Source organism: Diceros bicornis, chromosome 31, assembly GCF_020826845.1.
Source record: "Diceros bicornis minor isolate mBicDic1 chromosome 31, mDicBic1.mat.cur, whole genome shotgun sequence".
Lineage (NCBI taxonomy): Eukaryota > Metazoa > Chordata > Mammalia > Perissodactyla > Rhinocerotidae > Diceros > Diceros bicornis.
In genome coordinates, this window is record NC_080770.1 from 37,642,274 (window position 1) to 37,663,132 (window position 20,859).

Consider the following 20,859-nt stretch of genomic DNA (forward strand, 5'->3'; position numbering starts at 1 on the left):
TATGAGAGTTCCATTTGTAATCTTTTGAGAAAACTCTGATCTTTAATCTTTGAGAAAACACTGTTTTCCATACCGGCTGTACCAACAAAAATCAATTCCAGGTGGATTTTAAATCTAAACGGGGGTTTTTACAACAACTTCTCTAGTAAGTACCGTAGAAAAACAGTTTCAAGATCTTGGGGCAGCCAAAGATTTCGCAGAACACAAAGAACAGTAAACATAAGGAACCAAAAGATAAACAGGAAATTATTAAAAATGAGAACTGTCAGTGAAAAGAAACTTTTAAGAGAGGAAAAAGGGCAGGCACAAAGGGGATAAACACTTGCCATGTATTTATCTGACACAAGACTCTCATATAGGATATTTGACTAACTGGCATAAATTTATAAAAATATTACAGACAATCCACGAGAATAAAAGGGGAGATTTCGCTAGGCACTTCAAAAAAAAGATAACCAAATGGGAACAATGAAATGGAAAAGGGCTCCACGTAATTACTCAGGAGGAAAATGCAAATTAAAACCACAATGAGCTACCACTACACATACACCACCACGGTTAAAATCAAACCTCTGACGGCACCAAGGGTTGGTGGAGATGCGGAGCAACTGGAACTTTTATACACAGCTGGGAGTGCAAACTATTTAATCTGCTTTGATACTCTTTGATAGTATCTCCTAAAGGTGGATGTACACATACTCCATGACCCAACAATTCCACGCTTAGGTATATACCCAACACAGATATGTTCATATGTTCACCAAAAGATGTACAAGATGTCCAGAGCAGCATTTTTTGGCATATCATCAAATTGTAGACAACCCATTCCGCATCAGTAGTGGAATGGATAAATAAAATGGGTTATATGTTTTATAGTGGAATACTATACAGAAATAAAAATTAACTACAGCCACATTCAAGAATATTGATGAATCTTACAAGCAAAATGAAAGAAGCCAGACACCAAAGAAGACACTCCGTATGATTCCATTTAAATCAAGTTCAAAGACAAGAAAAACAAATTCAGAAGTTAGAATATTGGCCCTCTCTCTCTTGGGAGAGAGAGGGAAGTGACCTGGGAGGGGCACATAAGAGGGCCGTTGGAGGGCTAGTCATATTCTATTTTTTTGTGGGTACTGGTTAGCGGTTTTGTTCCCTTTGGATAACTCACGGATCAATGCAAGTATGAATTCTGTACTTGCTGGTATGTATGCTATGCTCCAGTACATTAGTTCTCAGTACACGATGGTGACTCACGGTTACGTTCGTTACCATCACCACCATCTTTATTGTGTTGAGTCTGCTAGAAAAACCAGCACATTAATAATGTAGAGGATGTTGGATCAACTTGGCAGGCTGCGGCCTGGCTCCAGAGCACAGGTAGGGGGTGAGGCCTGTTTCCAGGACCCCAGGCTCAGGATTGGGGAGCTTGGAAGTAGGAGGGGAGGGAAGAACACCCACATGATGAGCATCTTGAAAACCAAATGACCTTGAAGTTCATTGTGAAGCTGAAGGGCAGCAGGGCTGATGCCACATTTCCTCGAGGTTACTGGTCTAGCCCAGGGCTTTCTATACCATTTTCCTCAAAGCTGGAATAAAGGGATGTCTGTAATAAGGGCTTTAGGGAGAAAAATGCAAAAAGCTGATAGAACTGAGCCCAGATGTCTCTCAAATGACTAACATCGGAGCAGATGTGCATAGCTCAAGGAATATGGACTGTGAAGTTGGATGAAATAGGGAAAGAGAGATCAAATGGTTGAGGGAGCTGTGGGAGGCAAACAGCCATGTGTCCCCACACTTGGGTTCACCCTCCCATCTGATCAGCATAGGAAGCTGACACTAATAGGAAACGTCCTGTAAGATTTCCATAGGAGCTGCCGTGGCCCTAAGATCCTGAAGAGGAGGGGCAGTTAATGGGCCCTTTGAGAGGAGAACTCCAAAAGAAATTGGATGCCTCTCAGAACTGGACATGCCCCCAATCCAGATCAAGGAAGGTGTGAGCAAGCAAGAGGAGAGGATGGAGCAAATGTGCATGGAGCTCACAGTGATGGTCAAGTGGATCTAGACCCCATTACTTTAGAGGTGTCCAGGTGTGCTTTATTTATCCTGGCCTCATAGGTATCCATCGATCCATCTATCCATCCATCCATCATGCATCCATACATGATCCATTCATCCACCATTCATTCATCCATTCATCTATCCCTCATTCATCCATCCAACGGTAAACCACACATCCACCCACCCATCCATCCATCCATTCACCCATCCACTCACTATCCTTGCATCAACTACCCTTTCATCCAACCATTCATCATCCATCCATCCAGCATCCATCCGACCATTCATTTAATTGAGGAACATGGGATGAAAATTATTATGATTATGTGTCCAGACCTTCCTTTGTCCTGACAGGGTTGAAGGCCTCAGGTCCTCTAACCATTACTATTGCCAAACCGTTTCCCCTGAAATCAAGTACAGTTTCATTCTGATGATGAGCACACATTGCATGATATTCCCCAGGTTTTGGGTGTGACCAACCACCAGGATCTGGTTTCCCAGCACCAGCTCCCACCTCACTCCTGGGTCTGCTGGGAATCACTTTCCTTGAGAGGCTGAGGACAACTCTCAGAACTGAATGAGACCAGTTTTTTCAGGGGTAGGGGAGATGGAGGACCTAGACATGGGCATTTAAGAAGGAAAAGGCAAAGAGAGGGGAACTTGGGTCCTCAGGCCCGGGTGGACAAGACTGAGGCCGGCATGTTGACCAGCTCCGAGAGAGGGACAGTAGGCATAGGGAGGCAAATGAGCAGACAGGGGTCAGGAACCTTGCACTGTACAGTTGGGGATGCCTGGAGCCCAGTACTGAGTGTCAGGGATGTCCAGGTCACATGAGTACCAACAAGAGGCACAGAGGGCTCACAAAGAGGTGAGGCTGTGACGGTCCCTGTGGGAGGGTAGTGACTAGGGACTGGGTGGCACCTAGACATTTGCAGACCTCAAATATTGTTCCAACAGCACCATGGATTTTTGAAGTTGATAACACGTTTTGTAACAATGTGTTTGATTTTTAATGGCAACCCCAGCGCAGTAGTCTTGCAAAATATAAACACATAATAGGGACAACAGTCCTCACATTTATAGATGGGCTTATAATATGTAAAGTTTCTTCCAAAACATGACTTTAGCCTCTGAGGGAACTATGTCTTAGAAAAGCTACCTGACTTGCCTATAACTTCACCAGGAGTAAGGGGTTAGCAGTGACCCATTGTGGATGGAAATCTGTCCAAGGCCTCACTGAGTTCCCCTCTCCCATGCTGGGCAGGAAGATGTCCCGCTCTGCCTGGGAGACACCATCAAAGACACAAGAGAGCAAATTCTGGCCCAAGTCCACCTGGGGTTCTGAACAACAGGACTGAGACCCTAACCCAGTGCAGGTGGCTGACCTGGGACACACACGTGCCCACTGCCCAGCCCTCCCAGAGACTCTCAAATGACCTTCACAGTGTGGTTAGGAATAAACTGGGTCCCTCAGCTCACAGCACGAAGAGCAGACTCAGTCCAGCAGTCACAAGGGACAGCTGCAGGGCTGGGTGGGGGACCCTACACCTCCTCCCTGCTCACCTGTCTGGCCCTGGGCTGACCTGGAGACAGGATCCTGCCCCTCCCTCATCTTCATAAAGGCCCCTCATTTTGACTTGTAGGTGGTGATTAAATCATTTTTGGGGGGGATCCTGTGAATTTATGTTCTTAATTTTGCATAATTAGCCATCATTACTCTTGGGTTTGATTTCTTCTGAGAAAGCTTATCTGGAAGGGAGAATGTTATCAGAATGGGAAGCAGTACACCTCTGCATTAAGAGCTAGCAAGATAAAGCAATGGCTTCCTCGTATGTACCCCCTACTCCCATGGTCTTTGCTGCCCCAGCCCCAGGGATCCTGGACCAGCCCCGGTCACTCCAAGCTCCCCTGAGAGAGCTGGTCCTAGTCCAGGCTCCAGCTCCAGCCTTGGAGCTGATGTTGCCACCCCGCCCTTTCCTACCAGACCTCTTGAACTACAAGCAAAGTGTCCAGCCTGCTCTAAATGCCCCCACCATGATGTCCATGGCTCCCATTGCAGCCCCCTCACCCCTTGCAGGCTGAATTGATCTCCTTTCCCTCAAATGTACCCTGGCTCCTGTGTTCTGTACTCCCGTCAGTGTCCTCAGTGACCCTGGGGGGGGACCACATTGACCTTCATGTCTGCTACCCATACCACCAGGTCTGCTGGCCCCACACACGCCCCTAATCCACCTCCTCCCTCTATTACTGCTGCTCTTCCCCCGTTCCAGACTTGTGAGTACTGGGGTGACTGCACTGACTGACACACCCTGAGTGGTCTCTGCTTTCCCTGCCCCTCTTTCCTACTCCATTCTGCTCCCAGAACTTTCTACCAAATGCAAATGGCATCATCTTGCTCCTGTGCATGTGTGGGTGCATTTGTGTGTTTGTGTGCATGTGGGTATGCCTGTGTACACATGTCTTTCTGTGCATATGTTTCTTTCTATTTGTATGCAGCATGTGTACACGTGCATATGTCTTTTGTGCCTACACATATCCACGTGTATGTGCATAGACGCATGTGTGCATGTGTGTTTTCTGAGTGTGTGCATATGCAGAGTTGTGTATGTGTCTCTGTGTGTGCATATTGTGCTGCATATGTGTCTGTGTGTGAGTGCATGTGTATGTGTGTGTGCCAGTGCATGGCAGGGGGAAGGCTCCAGAACATTCCCACTGCTACCAAGTTCTTGCTCCAAGGGGTGGGTGAATCCAACTTTACCAGGCCCCATAACCTTCTGTGAACCCTCTAACCCCAACCATGCTGCACCCCTGCTGGGGTGCATCACGCATATGGTAATCACAACGCTCAGGGCTCTCTTTTATGAGACTTCTTCCAGCTGCTCCTGAGGAGGGTCAGCCACCCTGTTGTGTTCCCCTTTCATGGCTCCTCACACACCAATGACTCCATCCATGGCTGCTGTAGGCAGGAAGGTATATTTGCATTCTGTGTGCACTGCCCTATCCAGAGGCCCTTGGAATTGTTCATGTCAGAGAGACGGATCCTCACTGATTCTCTAACAACACTACATGCAATGCCCTTCCCATCCAGTCAAGGACCAGAACCTCTGAATATGTTAGGTTTCAAGGCAAAGAGACATGCAAGTGCTCATGGATTAAGGGGCTGGTCAGCTCACCTTGAGATGGGAGACATCCTCGATTGTCCAGGTGGGCCCGGAGTAATCATATTTCTTACAAGTGGAAGAGGGAGTCAGGAGGGTCAGAGGAGAGAAGACGTGAGGACGGAGGCAGAGTCAGAGTGATGTGATGTGAGGAGGACTCTGCTGGACACTGCCGGCCTTGAAGTTGAAGGAAGAGCCCAGGAGCTAAGGGATGCAGTGACCTCTAGAGGCTGGAAAAGGTGAGAAAATGGATCCTCCCCAGAGCCTCCAGAGGGAACCTGCATGAATTAGAAAAACAACACTGGTCTGTTGAAATTGGTGATTTGAGCAGCACCACTTCAGCTGAGTCAAGAAGGCGTCCCGTTGCCCAGCAGACAACGAGGCAGGGGTGGTCTGCATAGAAAAGGTACAGGAGGTGTGTCTATGTGAAGATACCTGGCCCAGCCCCTGCAGGACCACAGGCAGTAGTTGTTCTCCAGTCTTCATGTGGGCGTTTCAATGGGTTGTGATTCAGCCTGAGGTGGAGAGCACTACCCCTGGGCATGAGATTGGCTTGTGTGAGTGTGTGTGTGTGTGTGTGTAAGTTTCTTAGGACTGTTGTAACAAATCACCACAATGTTGGTGGTTTAAAATAACAGAAACATTCTCTCACGGTTCTGAGACCAGGTGTCTGAAATCAAGGTGTTGTCAGGGAGCTGTGTTAACACAGCGCAGATCCCAATGAGTGATACCTGTGGCCTCAGCCCCATGTCTGAAGGCCCAGGGTGGCCTACTGACTGAGCTCTTCCTAGGGTGGGGCTGGGGTATCCCACGGCCCCCTGCTTCCTGCACATTCTCCAGGCCGATTGTCCAGATATTTGTGAATTCTGTGAACTACAGGATCATCTCCTTGTAGTTTATTTCTGCTTAAATTAGCTAGAGTTTCCTCTGGTATTTGTAGTCAATTACCCTCATTGGTCCAGATGCTCATAAAGAAAAAATTCACCCCTGTGACCCTTGCACTTTGAGATCGATGGCAAAACTAGCTTTCCAGTGTCCTTGGACTGGGTCTGCCAGACAGTAGGACAATGAAACGTACAGCTTGTGAAGGGAAATAGAAAACTCCTAGAAGGTGCATTGAGAGCCTACAAAACTTGTGTGATCCAAAGAATTGCGACAGGGACTCAGACAAGTCCATGAATGAGCATGTTCATTGCAGCATTATTCACAATAGCCAAAGGGTGGGAACAACCCAACTGTCCACCAACGGAAGAATGGATAACCAAAGGTGGTCTCTCCAAGCAATGGAATATCATTCAGCCATAAAGAGGAATGAAGTTCTGACACACACTTATAACATGGATGAACCTTGACAACATCATGCTAGGTATTTTCATATTGTAGGATTCCATTTATAAGAAATGTCCCGAGTCAGCAAATCCATAGAGATAGGGAGTAGATTAGTGTTTGTCAGGGGGTGGGGAAGGGAGGGAGGAGTGAGAAGTGACCGCTAATAGGCATGAGGAAGCTTTATAGGATGATGAAAGTATTCTGGATTAAGACAGTGGGTGGAGGAGGTGTGGCCGGGGGCTGTGCCTCTCAGAAGGGGCAGTGGAGGAGTTGAGTGGAGTTTCTGAACTTGATGTGGAGCAAAAGTGCAGTGATCAGCGACCTTAGCTGGCCTAGTGGCCTTTGCAACCCCCATCTATGGCTGGGACCTCTCAAGGTTGACCCCAGCAAGGTTAGGGTTGAGGTCAGTGAGCCCCCACAGGGCCAGCTTCTTGGCTGTGGGTCATTTCCTTCTGTTGAGTTGGATGGCAGGGCCTTTGAAGTGCTGGGCAGACTCAAACTGAGTTCCTCTGGGAGGAGACCAGCGTGACTCCTGCTTCAGATGGTTCTTCCCAACACTTTCGTAACTAGACTTCAGTGGGCAGGCAGCTCGTATGTGCAGACCAGTTGCTCCTAGGCATAGTGACCATGAGTGGACATGCACCGCCCTCTTGACCAGCGTGTGAGCAGGAGGAAGTCTGGCATCACCTACCCGGGGAACGACTGAGATGAGGGGGTCTCAGGGTGAGTAGCATTGAGAAGGGACAGCTGAGGGGAGGCAATGACAGTCAGATTGGCCCCAGGACCAGCTGCAGCAGGTCGGGGCTGTGGTTTGACCACTGACCTCCCTCTTCTGAGTGTCCCCTCAGGAGGTACATTTCCTGGACCCGGAGAATCTGCTCCCCAAAGGTGAGCAGGGGCATTTACCTGCACACATGACACGGCAGATGGGCTGTGTTGTCCTCACAGAGCACCGCTCAGAGCCTCTTCACAAGAGAGCTCGCCACTGAGCTGCAAGACCAGCAGCAGGCCGAAGGCCACCAGTGGCAGTGCCCCAGGATGGAGCACATGGGGAGATTTGGGGAGGAGGGCGCTGGGCTGGCCTTTCCACTCTGCAGGCTCCTCCAGGGGCAGCCATGGCCCCCACCTCCCTGCTGGGCCAGTGAGGCTCCTGGGAGCGTCTCCTGCCTCTTTGGGCTTCCTTCTCCTTCATATCAGGCCTCAGCCCCCACACCCCTCTCGCTCTCCTACACAGCTCAGCACCCACTTCCCAAAGGACCCAACTGAGTAAGAAACCAAAAAAAGGCGCCAGGGTAGAAAGGGAGAAATAGAAATGTTGTGTCTGCAGGAAAGATGAACTCTACATGGTCAAACCCCTTGGGGTCCCAGTGTCTCCATGATGAGCTCTCTGGATGTCATGTGTGTTCCTGGAAAAAAGGCTTTGCTGTATTGCATGTGTAGGGAGTAACTTGTTCTTGCAGACATAGCGTGAATGTTCCAGTGTGAGAATGAAGAGTGCGGCCAAATGGGGCGGCCACAGAGCCTTCGGCCCCAGGATTTCAAAAGGCAAGCATATGCTTTGGTTCATACTTTTTGAAGCTGAGGGCCAAGTTGTCACTGCTAGAAAAAGCCCCACCCCAAAACTAGAGAGTATGGGCGTTGACACCAAGTAGGTCAAGAAAGGATCGGATGCCCATAGACAGCATGTGCTAGCAGTGTGTCCTGCCCAGCCAGCAGGCTCAGAACCCCACATCTTGGCATCTGGGTCCTCAGCCACTGGCAGCAAGTCTGGTATTTCTCAGGCCTGGCACTCGATCAAGGCCCTGCAAAGATGAGACCCTCAGATATGGAAACCCGTGAACACAATTCCTACAGGGTTATTTTGTCATATTGTTTTAATAATGCGGCACATTAGCACCAAAAGTCTGTCTTATTTAAGGACATTTGGGGACATATATTCTAAAGACTCAATCCATTCCTGAGAACTCCACCCTCTACTTTTCCACGCCTCCTGAGTAGTGCCTGCGATGGGTCTAAAGTATTCCTTAGCATCCTTTTCATCATTGCCCCTCTGGCACCTGCCACAGGCAGACACTCCATAGACGCAGTTGCACTGAATCCAGCCCAGCATCTCGTCTGGGGTGGGGAAAGACAACAGCAATCAGAAGAATAATAATAAGTGAGCATCGGCACATACTATGTCTCCCTGAGTCCCCCTATCCAGGAGGCACTTGGCCCATGGTCACATAGCTGGTCGGGCCCGTCTGACTCCTAAGGTCCCAGCCTTGGCCTCTGCTCCCTGGGACTTCAGAGAGCCCAGAGCTGAATGGGAGTGAATGGGGTCACAGGAAGTGTGCTCTGGTGTTGCTCACACCGGCTAACCCAGCAATAGCTGTCATGCATCTCCAACTTCCCCTCTCCTCTCAGGACTCCTTCACCATCCATTTGGTCTCAGTTGTAAAGATGAAATGTGTCTAGTCAGGAGCAATGAATGACAGATGGAACATGTTATTTTTCCCCCCCAAAACATCCTCTGTTCTTTTGGAATCCCTGCAGTGCAACTTGGACCAGCAGGTTTGGGGAGCAGGTAAGCACCCTACTGGTTGCTGGTCTCCTCTTCCATCAGGCCGAGTGGAGGTGTTGGGGACAGACTGGACAACACCTGGTGTGGGCCAGGGACTCTGACACCCACTGGGGCCTAGGAGCACCCTCCTTCACCGTGCATCCACACAGACCAAGGCAAGGAACTGCCCTTGAGGATGGTGTCCAAGTCTTCATGGCTGGTTTCTCCTAAATTTTAAATGGCTCCAGGGGCTCAAATATTCCCCCGGTGGCCCTCCCATGCCAGGGTGCAGGGTTTTCCAGTCTGATGTCTACAGCCTGCAGGGCTGCATTTGGGCTCTGGATGGTCACCTGGATCCCACAGCAGCAAGTAAATCTCAGAAGGAGGTGAGGAGCTGTAAGAACCAAGGCTTATTTTTGTTCTGACATGTTAATTTTGTAAACGTGTATGAGCTGTGCATTAGACACCAGCTTTTAATCACTCTCATCTGATCTTTCCACGTTTTTCTCCCCTCCAGATAACTCTTGTGTTGTCAAGCTACCAGACCATAGTAGTGTGTTTCCTCCTTCCAGGAGAGGTTCCTCTGCTGTGGGGTCCCACCTTGCCTATGGGTTCAGAAGTCCAAAAGAGAGATTGTTTTTTGAGTGAGTTGTCAGTGTCTCTGCATTCTGCCTCTGTCTTCCCTGGGTGAGGTTGAGCTGAGGCATGTGGAGCATCCCTGGGGCTCAAAGTTCACAGAGACTGGTACCCGACACCTGTCCCAAGGCTCTAAAGGCAGAGACTGGCCAACTCCCAGGTCCTCAGGGCCACAGGGAGCTGTGTGAGGCTGTGCATGCTTCCCAAGCACCAGGCGTGAATGCTGGGAGGAGGCCTAGGCTGAGCTGTCTTCAGGGGGACTCTGCCTATGATGAGAGTGGACCTCAGAGGCCAGGCCTGAAGGGCTGTCACAAGCTGTCAGCTCAGAGCACCATCACCTCTGTCCGGGGCTTGAGGACAGAGACCATCAGCTGGCGGGAGGTCTGAAGACCCACAAAAGCACTTCCTTAGAAATGGGGTAAGCATTGGACCTCCACTGAGCCCAGTGGGCACCCAAAAGAAGAGTCAAGAAGGATTTTGCTTCTCTCTAGCCTTTCCTCTGTGGCCTGTGCTGGCCCCACAGGCTCATTTGGAAACCTGGTACACGTGGGTGAGGGACAAGTACAGCAGCTGCAGCAGCACTGGTCTTTCCTTCTGTCCTGCTCCCTGCCCAGCTCCTGCCCCTCTGGTAACAGGACTAATGGGGGCAGACTCTGTTCTTCTGCTCCCTGGTGTGGGCATCGGCCTGGAATCATGTTTTAAACTTGTTACTTTCCCAGTAAATGACCAGGTTAAGTATCTGAAGAGGTTGGAAGGGACTAACGGCCAGACATAGTTGGGTATGAGATTGGACTTCTTCCTCTCTTCCTCCTGCAAAACTCACAGTGGTGGTCCCCAGGCTCACTGGCAGAGCCCAGGCAGGAGTCTCTGCAGGCTGGGGTGGGTGTCCACTACTCGCTCAAGGAGAAGGGTGGAAACCAGGTTGGCATCCAGGCAGGGTGAGCCACCAGCCAGATAGCCACCATGGACAGGCTGCTTAGAGCTAATGTCCCAAAGTATGTGATCATAGAGCAGGGCGCCCTTGAAAACTCCAGGGAGGCAAGGCCAGTGTGCGCTTCTCATTGAGCTTCAGGTGCTGAGAAAGACAGGTGGATGGCACCCACAGACGCAGATGTGGCAAGAAAAATGAAGAGTCGAGAGCCAGGCAGGGCAGGGCACACTCAGAACTGCAGGACAAATTCCCTTTGATTCTACTATATGCAAAACAACGTGTCAGTTTCTCTGAGACTAAAACAAGCGAAATCAGATGTCCTGTGCTGCTGCGGCTCCAAAGACTCTCTGAGGCACCACATGTGAAATGTGGCCTACAAAAGGCTGCTGCTGGCCTTTTGTAGGCCTCTCCAACCAAAAGTGGACTCGGGTCACCCATCACCATAGCTGCCATCCTGGGTGCTTGAGCCCACCTGGGGGACTGTGGGGAGAGGGAGGCACCCTAGAAGGAGGAAAGAAGGAAATAACACCACCCTAAATCTTGCAGTTCTGCCCAGAAACCAGTGCTGAAGTGACATTTCCCATGACCGGCTTGCACGTGCAGCCTCCACCCTCATGCCACACACACTCTGGGAAAAGAGGGGGTGTGCATTAGGAAGATCCTTGCTACTTGTTCTAAAACTGATCAAATCTCTGAAATCACTTAGTGAAGACTAACTAACTGCTCTAAGATTTCTGATGGATTTTTCTTTATAGTTTCAATCTCTTTTGTGAAAAAATTCCTGATTTCATTGAATTGTCTGTTTTCTTATATTTCATTGAGCTTTTTTATGATAGCTATTTTGAATTCTCTGTCATTAAGGTTATACATTTCTGTGCTTTCAGGGTTGATTTCTGGGTGCTTGTCGTTTTCCTTTTGGTCTGGAGATTTAATATATTTCTTGGAAATCTTTTCATGTCAGTACATGTGGATCTACCTTATTGTTTCTAATTGCTCTATAATATTCCACAGCATAGAATTACTATAATAGTTTTAGTGTAAAACTGTCATAGAAATAGTGATATTTTTGAAATTTAATTTTTTTAATAATATTTTCTTTTTTTTAATAACGTTTGAGTGTGGTTTTTTTGGTTTGTTTCCTGGAAGTTGGAATTTTCTTTTTCTTTCTGTGTTATGGTTGGTTTCAAGGAGGAACATGAAGCTTCTTTGGTCATCTTCAGCCAGGTGTCTTCATTTATTTACTCGTATCTTTGCATAATCTAATTGCAAAGAAATTATGTTGTATTTGGCAGCATTTGGGAACTGTTTTATTGAAGAGATTATGAAATGTAGATTGATTTGTACTATTGTAAGCAGTCACTTGTATGACTGTTTTTGGAAATTTGTTTTGTTTTGTTTTGTTTTTTTGTGAGGATGATCAGCTGTGAGCTAACATCCATGCCAATCCTCCTCTTTTTGCTGAGGAAGACTGGCCCTGAGCTAACATCCATGCCCATCTTCCTCCACTTTATGTGGGACGCTGCCACAGCACGGCCTCAGAAGTGGTGCCTCAGTGTACATCCGGGATCCGAACCCAGGCCGCCAGCAGCGCAGCACACGCACTTAACCACTATGCTGCGGTGCCGGCCCTGGGATAGTCTTCACTGTACACATACTTGTGCATTGAGACTTTCGAACTTTAAAATTATACCACTTTTGATTGTTACTGTGTCTTTTCAAACAGAAACATCAATTTTAAGCAGTTTCTATGAGAAAGGAAGCAGATACCATCTCTACTGGGACTAAGCACTGGTAACATTTGATTTAAGTTGCATGAGAAGTTGATGATTGTATCTAAAGTACCATTGTTGCTACTAATATTATTACTAGTATACTTACAACTCTGATAACGATACTAGTAGTATAGTAACAAAAATATTTGTTAAGTATTTATGTGCCAAGCACTTAGCATAGTGGTATCTCATATATCTAAATAGGCATTTTTACAATATCATCATTTACTTTCTCATTATTGATATTACACAATAATAGTCATGAATAGTCAAACCATGGTATAAGCAAAAGGTTAAAAACAAGCATTAGATTTACAAAAAGGAAGCTTTCCCATTCCTTTGGGGCTTCCTTAACCCTTCTTGAAGGAAGACAAATGCATCCTCTTGTGGGTATCACCAGTACTGCTTCGACTGGCTGACATAATTAGCTGTGTGGCTTTGGGATATTAATAAATGTCTTTCAGCCTGTTTCCTTACAGTAGAATGGAGACAATATTGCTTACCTTGTAGGAATGTTAGGGTGAAATGAGAAAATATACCTAAAGTGCCTGAGAACTTTTAGGTATTTAAAGTGAGCAACTTGAATTTTACCCATGTATAGCAATGATTGTCAACTGAGTTGGAGGAGAGGACATGTTCTCCTATAGAAGCCTATCAGAATTTCTTTTTTTAAATTTTGGTGAGGAAGATCGGCCATGAGCTAACATCCTTTGCCAACCTTCCTCTCTTTCTTTTTGGTTGAGGAAAATTGGCCCTGAGCTAACATCTGTGCCCATCTTCCTCTATTTTGTATGTGGAATGCTGCCACAGCATGGCTTGATGAGTGGTGTGTGGATCTGTGCCCGAGATCCGAACCTGCAAACCTGGGGCCACTGCAGCAGAGCATGCAAATCACTACACCACTAGTCATCAGAATTTCTGAGTGAGGCCTTTTTAAAATCATATATGATCTCCCCCAAATGGACATTCTTTTCTCCTCTTTTTCTTTCCTCCCCCTCTCAACTCTTGAACTATGGCTATGTCAAACAACTTTTCCTGATGAAAGACTTTTATGTTGGGATAGAGTGGAAGAAAGCTTGAGAACTTTTGATAAAAGTAGTAGTTTCCAACTTCCCTGTATCAGATCACTTGGGGATCTTTATCTAAGCAGATTCCCTGGCTGAACTACCTAACAGAAATTCTCAAACTGTAGTATGCATGCACAAAAAGTGCAACTTCCTTTGGATTGCTGAGAGTGAAAGGGAGAAGGGAGGGGGAGAGAGGAGAGAGATGAGTTTTGTGTTTAAGAATGAAGAATCCAGTTGACTTTCTGTAAATTTTTAAGGGTCGCATTCTGCTTTACTATGTCTCCTTGTAACTAACTACTCGCATTTATGCATTGTGAAAGATTGGATCTGTGAAGAAAAAATCACAGGGACTGACGCCCTGTTAAGGGAAATGCTCCTGACTAATAATGCCAAAAACCACTCTCTTAAACAACTCCAAGAAGGTATAGTAGATTGATACTCCTTTTTCCCCTTTAGTAGTGCAAAGAGATGTTAGGCTCATTGAAATCTTAAAATCATGCAGAATTTCCCTGGGGATATTAATAATGTTTTCGTGAATATAATTTTAATAATTCTCTTTGAGTTTAAGGAGTTTTAACCATTTATTTCTGATACGCTTGTATCTGTTACCTCATAGGTCCTACGTTATATCACTGAACAGGTTGTGTGAAAGGTCGATAGAAAGAAGTCAGAAATAAGTGCCACGGAATAGAGCAACGGACTTGCGGTTACTGGATAGTGTTCTAGATCACCACTGTCAAATAGAAATAAGACGCAAGACACACATATAATTTTAACATATAATTTGAAACTTTCTATAGCCACATTAAAGTAAAAACAAAGGCAAAATTAATTTTAATAATTATTTCATTTAACCCAATATATCTAATATATTATTTCATCAGGTGCTCGATATAAACAACGATTAATGAGATATTTTACTGTTGTTCCATACTAAGTCTTAGGAATCCAGTGTATATTTTATACTTACTGCACGTCTCATTTTGGACTAGCTACATTTCAAGTGTTCAACAGCCAGATGTGGTTAGTGTCTGTTCTATTGAAGAGCACAGGATTGATATTATTGAATAACAGCAATCTGCTGAGTGCTTATAACCTATAAAGGGGGCCACCCTTATAGGTATCAACAAATTCCAATCTTTCAAATGAATGTGACTACCAAAGGCAATACTTGTGTATATTTTCATATTTCAATCAATTTTTAAAATCTTTCTGAATCACCAAAGAAATGAACCTTGTCTTTGGGTCACTAATGTGATTTCTTAAATGAGATATGTTTTGTTCTTTGTGAAATAACTACACCTAAATTAATTTTTCTTAAGGTCCTTATTTTAAGTATGGCCAAAACTATGGCTAGGATTGAAAGTTTTACGTTTAGAGCAACGTTGTTTTCTTGATTTGTTTGGCCTGTAGTCTGATAGAGAAATGTTACTTCTTCTTTGGTAAGCTGTATAGAATTTAGATTATGACTGCTAAGTTTCCCCTTTAGCATTTTCAGCTGTCCCAGTAAGACATATGGAAACGATACAGATTCTAGAACGCTTGACTCTACTCTCTGCCAGTGAACTTATACCATAGGCAGAAGTATTAACATCCAATATGAACCAGCTATTGAATTCAGGGGTTCTGTGGAGAATGCTTCAAACAGTCAATAAACTATGGATGGTTCTTAATACTGTGATGCCTAGAAGGTAATTTCAGTGTATTGTTACACGTAATAGATAAGTGTATAGCAGTGATTATATACAGTAACCTAAACTTAATGGTTGAAAAAAATTGTTGAGTGTTTAACAATATAAATCCCCTCTGAAGACTACTAATTAAAGAGTCATTATAACTTTCAGAAAAAGCATAAATTTGATCTTAAGAAACAGAGAGAAACTATAAAGTATTTCCAACTTGAGAAACTTCCTTAAAAGTGAGTTCTCCTCTATAGGCATCTGTCATTTGTGGCTAATTGTGATTTAAATCACTGTGTGTCTTGCATCATTGTGGTGGCTCCAAATTTTGCTGCACATTAAAATCACCTGGACAGCTGTTAAAACTTGTTCCCCAATTGTAACCCATGCCAATTAAATCAGAATGTCTGCGGTTGGGAGTCAAGCACTAGTATTTTCTTTTTTTAAGATTCCCCAGTTGATTCCATTATGCAGCAATGTTTAGAGAACACTTGATTAATTATTTCTTTAGTCAAATGGGTCTCTGCTGGTCCATAGATTGCATCAGAAACACCTGTTCAGCTCTGAAAACCAGGATACTGGGCTGGCCTTCCCTGAGATATCAGATGCTTAATGTTCAATCAAGTAAGTTCGATGTGAAAAATAAAAGCATACACTTAAAAAATACTGTAAGAATTTTCATATTTTTAAACAAGGCTGTTTTGTAGTCTTCTAAGATTAAATACAGCGGTCCTGTGTTCTTTTGTTTTGTTTTATTTTAAACTGAGGCTTTGGAATATTTTATGTGAGTAGGAAACCTCTAGGAGTTCAAAAAAGGTTGAAATAAATGGTTTCTAACTAAATGCAGCGCACATTCTTGGATCAGTTTTCAAAGGCTGATCAAAACCTGCTGTGTTTAAATAACAACATGCTGTTTTTCATCACATCCGTTGATGATGTAAACAAAATGTGTAACTATATTAGTAAATGTTAATATTCATGTATTTTAAGTTAAGGTTACAAAATTTGTCACAATGTGATTTTTTTATTCAAGTGAAAACAGATGTGTGCAGCTATTTTGAATATTGGTTTATAAACATGCATATTCTTTATCAAATGAACTTGTAGTTTTTTTATGTTTTCTTTCACTACTGTTCACCTGAAAGGAACAGTTCAAGGGACTGGAATCCAGGACTGTCTGGCTCCAGAGCCTACGTGTATCCACTTCTGTTAACGCCACACACGTCAAATGGCCATACAAGGCTAGAGTCGGTTGGGAGCCTTAGGAATTGAGTGGAGGAAAATCGAAAATCGTAGTAGTTTCCCTGGAGCAGTTACTTAAAGGATTTGATATTTAAAAAAATTGTAAAAGCAGAATAAAAATTTGAAGATATTTTTAAGTATTGATAAATTATCCTTCATTCCACTGTTTTAACAGTAAGTTACATTTTTTATACTTTCCCTCCATCTTTGCTTATGCATATATATTTTCACATAATGGAATTCATAATACCCAGTAGGGAGTCTGCTTTCTTTCATTTAAATTTATATGAAATCTTTTTTGCAAGTTGTTTACTTTTGATAATTATTTTATTGGCTTCCTAATGATCAAACTGATGTATCATAACCGTATAGGGTGCTATTACTAGACCGGGAGGTTGATGACTTTTTTCAGGATTACAATAGGCAATGTTATCAATTTAGGTATTTTTACTTTTTCTTTCTTTTGGATTACTCTTTTAGGATAAATTTTTGAGCCTGAGATTACTAAATTAAAAGGTAGAATTTATTTTTAGCACTGTACATTTTGCAATTGGGGAAGATGCAGTAAAACTGAAAGAGAAGCAAACAAATCCACTCTCCTCCCGCTGCTCCCCCTACAGCAAACCTCTCCCCAAACTAGTTGCTCAAACTTGAGAAACTGTCTCACGTTTTACTTTTTTGAGACACTAGTATCGGAGCCAAGCTTAGGCTATTCAGAAATTGACAAAATCACACTTTGGAGAGATCACGATTAACTCCCTACCTTTGAGGAAACTGAAGTGTACTTCGTGGCAAAGAATAACAACCCGGTTTTAGGAGGGACAGAAGGCGGATGAGCCTTGATGGAGCAGAAGTGACCGGGGCGGGAGCGCTCTACAGCGTTGCTCTGGTTGAAGTCGCTATCCGGGGAAGCCTGGAACATCCTGAGGGTCTGCGGCCACTCGTCAACCAGCCTTGTAGCCTGGCCGGGCTCAGGCTTCTGGCAGTTCCCGCCTCCGTCTGTGCGACACCCGGGCCGACGTGAAGTTCGGAAACGTGAGCTGAGCGGCACTGACGGGCGCTCTGGGAAGAACTCGGCAAGGCTTTCCTTTCGCTTGGTCTACAGACCTGAAGAATGAGACTGCGAGTTTTCAAGGAAACGGATACATGGGTTAAGTCGCCGGTTTCAAAATCTCAAAATGGAGAAGACTTTTCCTTTAAACGCTGCGCTGTGCTCCCATCCATCGCTGTTCAAGCGTTCGCCTCCGGGCCACGAAATACTTTGCGTTGGTTTTTATTGCGGAGGCTTCTCTCGGGGGCCCCCTAACCTCACGCCGGGACTGGTTTCTTGGTTTCTGCTCTGGCGGGTGATTGGGTGCTGGGAGTCGAGGGGGCGGGAGGCAGGAATTCGTCCACAAGAGCGCTTGCGCGCGGCCTGGAGAGAGCGGAGGAGGGAGCGGGTGAGGCGCCGGAGTCCGCACTCGGCCAGGGTGAGGAGGCGAGAGGTTTGGGGCTTCTCCTCTCTGCCAGGCTCCGCAGTGTGTGCTCGCAGATACCATTTCATTTTCTCCCGGGACTCGGAGCCCAGGCAGCGCTGCCTCGGTTTTCCTCAGAACAGGCCAGCCTGTCTCTCCTGGGGTGGCGTGCAGCCTGCCCGAAGAGAGCCTTCTGCTCTCGCCTGGCCGCCATGCGGGCAGTCGGGGTGACCGCGTCCACGGGCCTCGGGGTTCTGAACACGCGGAGGCCAGAGGGATCCTGTCCTGAACCCCGAGGAGAGGCCCCGGGCCCCCTTGAACCTCCGCTGACTCGTGGCAGCGGGGACGATGGCGGGAGGCGGATCGGGGCTCGTCCTTTATCCCCTGGGGGGTTGTGGTGAATGCAGGTGGGATGGATTTCTAGGCTGTATCTGAGGAACTAGCCGGCGTTGCGTTATTGGCTGGGGTGAAGGGGTTAGAGTCCACCAAATCTCTACTCAAGAGTTGCACAGATAGAATCACAGAATAGTAGAACTGGGAAATGCCTCAGAATAGTGGTTCTTAGCTTGTTTTGGAACACATAGGCTAGGGGTCAGGGTATAATTGGCTTCATAAGCTGTTGAATTACTCTTTTAACCATCCCTCCATCCCCAGGTCGAATTTGCCGTTTTTTTCCACTATTGCAAGGAAGTCCTCAGTTGATAACAGTGCATATCAGTCTCCCCTCTGTTTTCAGTTATTTTATTAGGATATAGTTCTGGGAATGAGAAATCCATGGACTTTCTCTTCAGAGAAACACAGTCATGTACCAAGACTTCTGCATGCAATAGCAAGAGAACACAGTCTCTGACTTCTGTCTCTGGATCCTAGATTAAGCATAGGTGGTTTAGAAGAGGTGGGGATTAATGTAGATCACCTCCTCTGTGTCAAATACTGGAGTTTAGGCACGTTCTATCCATTAACTTACTTAATTCTTAACTCAATGCCTGGCTAATTTTCGTCAAAACTCTATCGGGTAGGTAATCTTATCTCCATTGCACAGATGAAGAAACAGACTGAGGTTCAGTGATTCACACAGTGGGACTCACACTTAGGCTTGCTTTACTCCAAAGCCCATCTTCTTTTCATTATACCCTTCTGACCTTTAAATCAGAATTATCAAGCACCTACTGTGTGCCAAGGCATTTTCTCCCTTACAACAGTTTTTCAATTAGGGATTATTACAGATGAGGATCTTAGTCTAGAGAAGTGAAGACATGATCAAGAAACACATCTGAGTTGTGGGAACCTGATCTAGAACTCGTACTTCTACCTCCTGGTCCACAGCTTTGGCAGAGTAGGGATACAAATCCGGATTTGTCAGATTCCGAGACATGTTCTCAACCACTGTGATGGTTAAGACTAGGAAATTCTTTTACTTGCATTTGTTTTGTTGATACATTTAGGAATCCCCTTTTTATTTCTAGACTTCTGTCCTAGTCTAGTTGGGTATCTGGTTTTCTTTGAATGGCATTGTTTCAGTCTTGATTTTCATTTCTGCTGCAGTTAGGAATCTAAGTAAACAGGAAAGCATGACTCTTCAATATGGTCTGAATGTACAGTTGGTGGGGTGAAGATGAACTTTCCTTGTAAAGCTTGTCCATCATAGCTTGCTATAATGAATTCTGCAAGTATTTTTCAGCAGTTAAGTCTTCATTAAGATAAAGATGCCGATAATTCATAACGTATACTGAATCTGTGACTACATTCATTTTCTCAGATAGTAAATGGATTGAAAATATTTGCTGGGTTCATGGAAGAACATGTAACCTTTCAAAAAATAATCCTAATCGCTATGAACTGTATATGGTTAGGAGGCAAAGGAGAGTATTCTGAAAACTATTCTCAGCTCATTTGGCACTTCTATTTACTTTACGGAATTACTACCTTCTACAAAGTATTTACTGTCTTTTACACAGAATACTATATTTCTCACCATATTTTTTGAGATGTTTCAATCATATAGAAAATTAATAGACCAATGGGTAAGCCAACTTTCCAGAGTTGTTCAATCTTAATATTTTGCCATATTTACTTTATACCTTCTTTGCAAGTAACATTACTAGTATGCTGAATTTATTCTTTTTCTTTCCTAGACGTGTTGTTATACTTTTGTTACATATGTATGTATCCGTAAACAATATAGAGCATTACTTTACCTGTTTTTAAACTTTGTACAATGATATGATACTGTACCCATATTTGTTCAGAAGTGTTTTTAGTTGCTTAACATTATTTTTAAGAAGTAGCCTTATTGATTGTTCATCTATTTTAATTGCTGTGTAGTATTCCATTGTATGAATATACCAGAATTTTTTTATCCATTTTCCTTTTGACAGACATTTAAGTTGTTTACATTCTTTTGCAATTCTAAACAATGCTGCTATGACCTTTCTTATGCATGTTTCCTTATGTTCCTGTGGGAAAGCTTTTGGATATATACATAGGACTGGACTTCCTGGTGTTGGGTATCTTCAACTTTACTAGAAATTGTTAATATCTGTCCAAAGTGGTTGTAGCGATTTACACTCCCCCTAGCAGTATCCTCCATTAAGTTTTCATCCAAGATATTAGTGTACTCTAGTTTTAAAGAAATGACGGTGCTTGCATCATTAAGGCACAAATTGCTTTGTTCATTTCTTTTATGCTTATATGCTTTTAAGTCCAACATAATTTTAGGGAGAAAGATAAAGGAATAAGGTCTAGATTGAACTAAATACTAATTCTCCCTTCTGCTATTGCTATGTTCCCTCAAGTACAACCTTACTTCTTGTTGTGTTTGTACTTGTGATGGAGACAGACCCTAATGAAGTAAATTGTTTACTGATTTTTTTATTGTTTTTGTGTCAATAGATTGTCCGAGAATTAAAAAGTAAGCAGCATTGTTTGTTGGAGAGCCCTACAGAAAGTGGGAAAAGCTTAGTCTTACTTTGTGCTGCTTTAGCGTGA